The sequence below is a fragment of the Galeopterus variegatus genome, unplaced genomic scaffold (assembly GCF_000696425.1).
Source record: "Galeopterus variegatus unplaced genomic scaffold, G_variegatus-3.0.2 Scaffold5545, whole genome shotgun sequence".
NCBI lineage: Eukaryota > Metazoa > Chordata > Mammalia > Dermoptera > Cynocephalidae > Galeopterus > Galeopterus variegatus.
The window spans coordinates 117,146-127,355 of NW_007731656.1; the positions used below are offsets into that span (position 1 = coordinate 117,146).

The 10,210-nt window shown below is 40.8% G+C and overlaps 1 pseudogene; it reads right to left on the reverse strand.

The window, feature by feature from the left end:
* Positions 1-10,210, reverse strand: part of LOC103605016 — a 29,515-nt pseudogene that overhangs the window by 2,212 nt on the left and 17,093 nt on the right.

The following is a 10,210-nucleotide window of genomic DNA, read 5'->3' on the forward strand; positions in this document are numbered from 1 at the left end:
TGGAAATACTCATATTCCAATTTCAATATAATTAAAAAGAGAGCATACCATTCCATGAAATGGAAAGATTTCTCTTTTATTCTCTTTAGAATAAAGAAGTTTTCTTAAAAAGCATTATTAATCATGCTTTCTTCACATTAGTGGTTTCCTAGTAAAGAGACCCTCTTAGAAAGACCACCAGTGTGCACAGTCTCAGCCCGAATGTCAGAGGCCTCACCTTTTCCACATAAGTGAGGACACGGTGGTGGCTCACGTCTGTCCTGCTCACATAGCTAGATCTTTCAAGCTGAGGAGAATTAGAGAATAGATGTGAGGACTCTGTGAGACCTAAAGCAGATTGCAGTAAGGAACAATGGTTATTCTTCAAACAATGTAGGACTAGGATTTTTAACATCATTTTTGTGATTCAATAGCCAGGGAACACTGGATATGAAAAGATGGGTGAGAGGAAGGAATGAAGTTCTGGAGACAGGATTCAATGTTGCCATGTCTTGACTATAGGAAAGTCATCTGGCTTTTTATGAAGAAAAGGAAGCTAAGTATTTTTAGTCGGGAGTTTCATCATTCTTCTATATCCAAGTAACACATTAGACCCTCTGGCATCTTTGATGTTTCTAGATCACATTGATTTTTTTTTTCACAAATTTTTAGAGCATGTCAGTCAGTTTGGGACCTAAATCATACTCTATCTTTCTTGCACTGTTATTATACTGTTTTGTGCCCATGCGCTTTAAGTTCCTAACTAGACTCTAAGTGGTCTATGGATGGGGACTCTTCTTGTATTTCTCTGGCATCACACATGTTCCTTAGCTTAGAGCCAAATAAATAATTAATTTCCTGTGCTTGTGGAAAAGTATTTTATGAAGCAGGATCATATTGATATAGCTTTGATATTGGTGCAGTCTTAGTTTAGGAATACAGAACATCCTTTTGTATGAGGTCTAGCAGGCTTAAAATACACCTACCCTTTTTACTGTTGGTTTCAGGAGAATAAAACCAGATACCATCTTTACACCAATAATCACCATGTTGGAAACAGGATGTCTCTCTGCATAACTGTGGTGTCAAAGAAAAGAGAAGTTAGGGTTTAATATGTGAAGGAAAGCCACATTTCCTCCTTCAAGCCTCACTGTAAACCTGTCCATCTCCATGAAGTTGTCCCTGACATTTATTATCCAGAGATCTGCGCTCCTTGAACGTGTCGATGTTGGAAACTTGAATGTGCATCAGATCTATAGCTTGCTAAAATCATAGATGTTCAAGCCTCATTCCAAAACTATCAAATCAGAATCACTGGGAGTGGATGTTGGTAATCTGCATTTTAAAAATATCGAAAGTTTTTGGACACTCCATGTATACCATTCATTTGTTATTTAGTATGCCTTACTTTTATATTTTTAATTAACTTGACTGTTATCATGTTTTCTTAAAAAGGCTCCAGAATATTGTGAGATCAGATTCACTTATGCTGTATACTTTGAATAGATTGATGTTTCATAACTAGGCTGGTTGAAATATGATTTGCTTTATAATATTAATATCATTCGTTAATATTTGATACATAGAAGTACCATTTGCTACTACATTTTCTTAGGACTCCTGTGAAGTTTTTGATGGATTATCATAGGGTACCTCTATATTTTATATTTAATTTATACTCCGTTTTTAATATTGGCATTTGTTATTTATCCATCTGATAAGAGAAAGAATTAAATGGGATTTGATCAGAAGAAGTAAGGAATTCTGCTGCTTTGTGATCCATTTCATGATGCGTATTGCAAAAGTCAGGTCCTCTGAACTTGGGGCCAGCTGGGCCATGAGGTAAGCAAGGAGTATATAGGATGTCATCTCCACCTCAGCAGAGGGAGCCTGGGGCTGGTAAACGTGCTCCACTGGTGCCCTGGGTTTCTGAGGCCATTCCTAATGGACTGAGTTGTCTTAAGAGTGAAAAAAAGAAAAGAATTGTGATTGATAGGTAGTAAGTGAATGCACCTTTATATCACATGGAGCCAAGAATAATGCAGGGATGAAGCAAGGTTGCTTCTGTCATAATCCCCTAAAACTCACTAGCTCACACTTCCATGCTGAACTTGGTGTATCTCTTTTCATCCAAGTATGCGGTCTGAAATCTTGTGAAGACAGAAGGGAAAAATCATTACCATTTGCTCTCACCTTCTTTCACAGCTTCCTCATCAAGTGAATTCAGTATTTCTCTCCTCCTATTTTGGTCTCCCACTAGTGCAAAAGCATAGGCCAGCAATGCCTTGGTGTAGACATGGCTCCTGTGCGTCCCCTCCTTTGCTGTGTTCCAGGCTGACTCCAGGCAGAACAGGGCATTGCAAACAACAGGGTGCTGCCAAGGCAGAAAAGGTGGTGGGGCTAAAGCAGGGTGAATAGAGGACAGAGAAAGCCCTGAGCTGGATATTTCCAGACAGATATCATTAATAGTTTTTAGTTAGCCAGGTGGACAGCCAGATATGCATCATACTTAAATAGAAAAAACTTTAAGATCTCTTAACTTCACAGTTAAGTTCTAAAAAAATAAGACTAGAGAGCCTTGTTTTTAGAATTTGTGTTGGTACATAGTCCAAGGGCATTACTGGGCAACTATAAATCCCCCTTAATGTGCTGACCAAAGAGCTCATTGATCTGAGGGATGCCTCATCACAGAGCCAAAGGAAACTTGACACATGGCTTTTAGTAGAGTGGCATTCCAGACAGCAGGTCTATAGTTTTCACAGTACAGAATGGGACTGAGGTGGTACCTACAGTGCCCGGGAGTGGGATCTCCAGAAAGGCCACAGTAACACCAGCAGAGAGGGTCACTTCATCTTCTTTTTTTTTTTCCTTTTTGTCTTTTTTACTGACCGGCAACGAATTGCAACCCTCAGTGTCGCGCCCGTACCGGACCGGGACCGGCAACGGGATTGCAACCCTCGTCCTTTTTGTCTTTTTTACTGACCGGCAACGAATTGCAACCCTCAGTGTTGTGCCCGTACCGGACCGGGACCGGCAACGGGATTGCAACCCTCGGTGTTGCGTCCGCACCTCGCTCAGCCAGTGAGCGGCCGGTCTGTATGTGGGATCCGAACCCTTGGCGGGAGCGCCGCAGGGCTCCCAAGCGGTGCACTGTAGCAGTGTGCCACCGGGCTGGCCCTCACTTCATCTTCTAAACCTCCCTGTGAATACGAGAAAGAGAGAGAGTGAGAGAGATTGATTGATTGAGATTGATTTTGATTAGTTTCAACTCCAAGTCGCAGTATATTCTCTTCTAAATCTGTCTCTATCAGGTAAAGTAACATCCCCATTCAAAGTACACCGTTTCTTCCTTCTCTCTAGAAGTGTTACACTCTTTCTCTGATGCCTCTCACATTACCCAGGACTTCAACTTTGCAATTTCTCTGTTCCTCCTTCCTTCCCTCACCCTTAGGGGATGTTGCATTGATGTATCATGAGGTTCAGGAGAAGTTCTCAGAATAGTTCACCTTCATGGCATTGTTGAGCAGTGACCCAGAGTTCCTGAAACAGCCGTCGCGTCCTTCTGCTTCTGGGAGAGCCCGGTGAGGGCTTGGGTAACGTGTGCTTCATCAATGAAGACGTAAGCTCGAGCCTGGGAAAACGCCTTCAGTACAAAGGCTGTGAGCCTGAGGGGGAAGAGGAGTGGAGCGCTGAGGCTATTTCTTCTCATGCAGCACCTCGATGCTCTCTCTGTGTTGCATGCACAGCACCCCCTCCCCAGTAACCCCCATGAGAGTCAGTGAGCTATTACTGGGATGTTGGAGATTTTTTTCTTTTAACCTGGAAGCTTCCATGTTCTTTCTGCTTTGCTGCCACATATTGTTAAATACATTGCCAAGTTGTCCTTGCTTCCTAAAACATTTCTACGTCAAGTTCCTTGTAGTTTCCTTGGGTGCTTGGTTAACTAAGGCATTTGCTTTTACATTCTGGGCTTTTTGTATTTATTTCTTTTCACAGATTTCTTACCTTCTTTTCTGCAGCTTATACTCTAATTACATGAATGGACTAGCTTCCTCTAATGTTCTGCTTCAGTAAATATTTTCTTCCACCTCATCCTAACCCTCCACCACTTCCCTTTTTCTTGTATGCCTGTGTGGTCAGAATTGAGTGAGTGAGTGAGAGAGAGAGAAAAAGAGACAGAGAGAGAGAAAAAGAGACAGAGAGAGAGAGAGAATATCCTCTAGTAGACGGTAGTAAGGAATGCTCTGTGAGTAATGGCTACAACTTTTATAGCCTATTTCTGACACCTCTTGGTGCTCAGCACTACAAGGGAAAATCACAAACTGATAATGTTCCCTTAGCAACAGGAAAAGGAAGAGGGGCTTGGTATACAGAACACAAAAATAATCAACCTCAAGGTGTTCTCAATTCTGCTACTTATTAGGCCTGAGACATTTATTTATCCACACTGAATATTAGTTTTCTTCTCTGTAAAGTGAAGCTAATAATTCTCACTTCACATGGTTGCTTTAAGAATTAAACAGGGTAATATATATACATATATATGCATGCTTTAAACTCATAGCTGAAACTCAGAATAGATTTTCTGTTCTTACCAAGTGTTGCCCTGGCTCCTGCCATATTGTTCCCCAAAGACGCTGTAGGAGCCATCTTGGTGTTTGTAGTTCAGGTGTCTCTGGTAACCTGGAGTGGGAGGTTTCAAGTGGTTCATGAAGTGTCAGGAAAAGACAAGCCATACGTGCAGTCTGGTGCATTTAGGAGCCACTGACATTTTATGATCTCCTATGTGCAGGATCTGCCAAAGTTTTGTGGGTATTATGGATATATCAAAACACAACACCCTAAGAGAGGGTGGGAAGATTGTTGTTTCTATAAAAATCATCCTATGGATTAATATTTGATGGTATAACTCAAGTATAATTGGGAAGAATCTCAGAGTAACAAATAACATTTTCTCTGTCTCACTTACCACTGATGAGATAGCCAATGGCTTTGGACTTGATCTCCTGAGTGAGCTGTTCAGTTTTGTTCAGATAATTTAAGACATAGATATTAGGAGCAAAGAGGACCATGTTCCTGCTCTCCCTAGCCATACGGCATCTGGAGGAGATTTTGTGTATTTTGCATAGCAGAACCTAGTATGTCACCTGAGGAATGTGAAACATTAGATGCCAGAGTAATTTCAGTTCATAAGTAGCCAACATTATTAAAAACAAATGACTTTTATATTCAGAGTCACAAACTCTGCTATTTAGGTAAGGGAAAAGTTATAGAGAGCAAGGCTTCCAGAACCCTAACAGAAATAGAAGCTATCAATAACTTGGTAATAAAATACAAATATATAGATAAGATGTATAGTGACAACTCTATTGTCTCAAGTTTACTAGGTGCAAGTTGACTCACCCAAAACTGAGAAAGAGGCTCTGGTAGATTCCTTGACCACATTTGGTGGGAGTTTCAGGGATAGCTGCTCAGACACTTCAGTACCATTAGAGACAGACAACCCATATCAAAGGAAGACATCTGTGATTCCAATATAACGTAATGGTTAGGAGCGGGACGTACAGAGCCACACTGCCTAGACATGGTCCTGGCCGTGCTTTGTGACCTTGGGAAAATCGTGATAATATGATGAAATGGTACATGTAATACATTCAGAATAGTATCTGCAACATTTTAAATTTCAATACATGTGAGCAGTTATTAATGTTGTTAATTTGTTATTATAGTTAGCAGCCATATTATTATATCTTCTTGAGGAACACTGGGTCCAAGGAATAAGAATTTGACTTTGTGATGAGATTACCTGTAACAGTTTGGTATTTTGTGACTCCCAGAGCCCTTTCCCTTCTCATTTAACCATGTTTGCCTTCTTGAGGAACACTGGGTCCAAGGAATAAGAATTTGACTTTGTGATGAGATTATCTGTAACAGTTTGGTATTTTGTGACTCCCAGAGCCCTTTCCCTTCTCATTTAACCATGTTTGGATTGCTGTGCTCAATAGCTCTTTAAAAGAAGGCTAGGAGCTGGTGGGGACCTACAGTTCTCTGATTTACTGTAGTAGTATTAAGACATACCCATGAGAATATAGCTTATTTCACTTTCTCCATTATTTTGTATAATATTTGAATGTATTCCCATGTTTGTAAATAGATAACATGAATACACCTTAAATTAGTTCTTCCCAAATGATGAATACAGTGTTGCATACATTCTGGACATAAAATGAATACTAATGTAGCAATACTGTAGAGAAGCTACAACCGTTTCTTAACGATATGATGAAGTCCAAATGTAAAGCATCTTTCTTGCCATCAGAACCACAAATTTTTAGTGAGATGAGTACAAAGTGCCTTATGTTTCATCAGCAACTGTTGTGATTCAAACCTATCATGACACTGCTTGTTTTCTACCTAGTACCAGGACACTCTAAGCTTCTATGACTTGTTAGTGAGCAGCTACTGGGCTACTGAGGTAAGGAAGGTAAATGTGAATCATAAAAGCCCCATTATTACTCCTTGTATCAGTCCGTTTCTGTTGCTTGTAACAGAATACCTGAATCTGGATAATTTATAAAGAAATGAAATTTATTTCTTATAGTTTGGAGGCTGGGGATTCCAAGGTCTAGGGAACACATCTAGTGAGGGCCTTCTTCTTGGTGGTGACTCTTTACAGCAATATAGGGTGTCACATGATGAGAACTGCAAGAGTAAGAGCTGACCTCTCACTTCTTGTTCTTACAAAGCCATTGGAGCCACGACCATAACTCATTACTCCACGAATGGATTAATTTATCCATGAGGCACAGTCCTCACAATCCAGCCACTTCTCAGAGGCCCCACCTTTCAAATACCATAATTGGATCTCCCATCCTCTTAACACTGTTATGATGGGGGTCAATTTTCTAATACATGAATTTTGGGGGGACACATTTAACCCATACATTTTGCCTCTGACCCCCACAGTTAATGTCTTTCTCACAGGTAAATACATCTCACAGGTAAATCATTCCATCCCCAAACTCTTAACTTGTTTAAGCTCAAAAGTGAAATCAAACAAGTTATCTACTTTCAAGGTACAATTGTAGGATTAGCATAGGTACGTATTCCCATTCAAAAAGGGAGAAATTGACCAAAAAACAAAAAGGGATAACAGGTCCTAAGCATGTCTAAAACCCAGCAGGGCATGCATTAAACTTAAAGCTGGAGAATAATCTCCCTTGATCTGATGTTTGACACCTTCTGCACACTAGTGTGGGGTTGGGCTCCCAGGTCCTTGGGCAACTCCACTCCTATAGCCTTCCTGGGCTCAGCCCACACATTGGCTCCCTAGGCTGGTGTTGCATGCTGGTAACTCTATAGTTCTAGGGTTTCAGCAGTGGTCCTACTTCCACAGCTCCACTAGGCATGTCCCTGGCGGGGGTTTCTCTGCTCCAACTCTGACCCCACATTTCTGCTCAGCATTGCTCTCTTCCTAGGCCCCCAGGCTTTTCTATACATCCCTCAAAATTTGGATGTGATGCTGCCACAGCTATTACATTCTGTGAGCCTGGAGACGACACCTCATGGATCCAGCCAAAGTTTCTGGCTTGTATCTTCCAAAGCAGCAGGTCCAGTAGCTCCTGGGGTCAATTCAGCCATGGGTGGAGCATCTGGAGCAGCCGAGGTGCAGGGAGCAGCATCCCAAGGTGTCCCTGGGCAGCGAGCTTGTGGAGGGCATCTTGGGCCTAATCCCCAAAACCATTCTGTCTCCCTACGTCTCTGGGTTGGTGATGGGATGGGCAGCCTCAAAGATTTCTAAAATGCTTTCAAGGTCCATTTTCCATTCTCTTGATAATTCCTTCCTTTTGTACTGATCTCCTTAGCAGACAGTGGCTGGGCTACATCCATGATTTTCTCTCCCACACGCCTTTTCACACTTTATGTGGTCAGACTGAGAGCTTTCCAATGTTTTACCCTCGGCTTCCCTTTTAATTATAAATTCTGGCTTTATGTCATGCCTTTGCTGCCATCTCAGTGTTACTAGTAGTCACACAACTGACTGAATGCTTTGCTGCTTAGAAATTTCTTTCACCAAATACCCTGGTTCATCCACTTTAAGTTCCATATTGCATGAAGCCCTTGGGCTTGAACAGAATGCAGTCAAGTTCTTTTGCAGCTCTATAACAAGGGTGACTTCTGCTCAAGTTTTCAATAAGCTCTTCCTAATTTCTATCTGAGATACTCTCATAATGACCTTCATTGTCCATATTCCCATCAGTATTCTGGTCACTACCATTTAACTAGTCTCTAAGACATCCCAAACTTTCCCTGGTCTTCTAAGCCCTCACCAGAATCTAGGTTTTTTTCCTAGCCTTCTCCTCAAAATTCTTCCAACCTCTGTCCATCATCCAGTTCCAGAGCTGCTTGCACATTTTAGGTATTCCTTAGAAGCAGCATCTCCCCAATATCAATTTTCTGTATTTCCCAGTTTCAGGTATTCTGTTGGCAAGCGATAGAAAATGGACTAATACAGTCTTGTCTGTACCGCCTGAGCCGGCCACATAAACTAGCTCTTTTGAGTTCAGTGTCCTCATCTCCAAAATACATATAAAGAAATATTTAGTATTATGCTGACTTTAATGGAAACATTCTGAAAATTATGGGACATAATATGCATGAATATGCATTATAATTTGAAGTTGATACCCCTGTGTATCTTTGTTCTCACTGTGATTATGAGGATGGGCTTCTACCTGAAGCATAGTCCATGGAGTTGAAAGTCCTCTCTTGCTCAATACCTTCAGGCTTGGGTGAAAAAAAAGAAAAGGAGCAAAGATATAAACATCTGGGTAACAGGAGAACAACAACAGATTCCTTGCTTTGAAGGGTAGGGTTGACATGGAATGATGTTTAACATCCTACTTATTAAATTATTGTAAATCCATAAAACATTAAAGAACCATGGAGGTTGTTAAAGGAGAAAATGAGAAGAGATAATAAGAGCAGTGAATCAAATGGAACAGGTATGAGAAATGGATGACTCTTAGGAGAGAGGTGGAAATCAAAAAGAAAACTATAGCTCTCAATTTATGGAAAAAATGATTTATAATAGCTGATAATATTTCCTGCAATACTTTTGAGATAGGGTATTCCATTAGTTTTATAGGATAGATTGTTTCAGCATGATACTGTTCTTTGTTGTCTAAGAAATGTCCACAGTGGTTTTTATTCATACAGTTGTTAGGAATTCAGAAAAATATGTAAAGTGGGCCATACTGACTGACCTCCACCAACGGGTTTTGGTGACCATGTCTTTCCTCCCAATCTCAGGGACCTCAGCAACCTCATTTCCACACAGCTCTAAGGACTGTATTGTGTCTGTGCTCACTGAGAAGTTCACATTCCCTAAAACAAAGAATATGGAAAAGATAAGTATCCATATTGATAGTAGACTAATCATATTTAAGGACTTCACTTTAACCTTACAACTGTCCAGAATAGTAAATAAAGCTCAAAAAAAAAAGCAAGGCTAATAAGCACTGAGTAACCAACGCCCAAGAGTAGTGATTGAGGGAATCAGGCCAGGTGAGAATAGTGGGGGATGGTCATTGTGCATAGAAATAAAAAAAAAATTAACTTTATCAAATCATATCAATGGGAAGCAAGAAAGAGAATATGATGATAAGAGTGCTCAGACAGCCACCATCCTTGCTGATTGATGAACATTTTTGGGGGACTGTCACTCACCCTGAGTTTTAGGAGTCACTGTCCAAGATAAGGTTTGCCGCTCATTTCCACAGATGCTATAGGATTCTTCTCCTTTTTCATTTTGGGAAGCAAGGAAGGCTGGAGTGGCTTTCATCTGTACACTGACCTATCACCCGCAAGAGGTGCAAAGAGTCAGAAATGACGAGGAGATGGAAAGAAATGAAGATATGGAATTGGGGACAATGGGGCCAAGTGTGGGATACTGCAGGAAATTGGGATTTGTAAAAAAAAAAAAAAAAGACACATAAGTTCATCTATGCTTTAAGAAGCATGAGAAAGTCAATGATGAATCAAGATTGATTATTAGGAAGATCTGGCATTTACATTAGGATAGACTGGAAAAAAATCTGAAAATGTAACAGCAGTGAAGGAGAGGGAAAAAGCAGCAACTGTGTATTGCCCTTTGGAGCACTACCTACTGGTTGCTACTTGCTATGTAGATTTCCTTCCTTCCTTCCCTCCCTCCCTCCCTCCCTCCCTC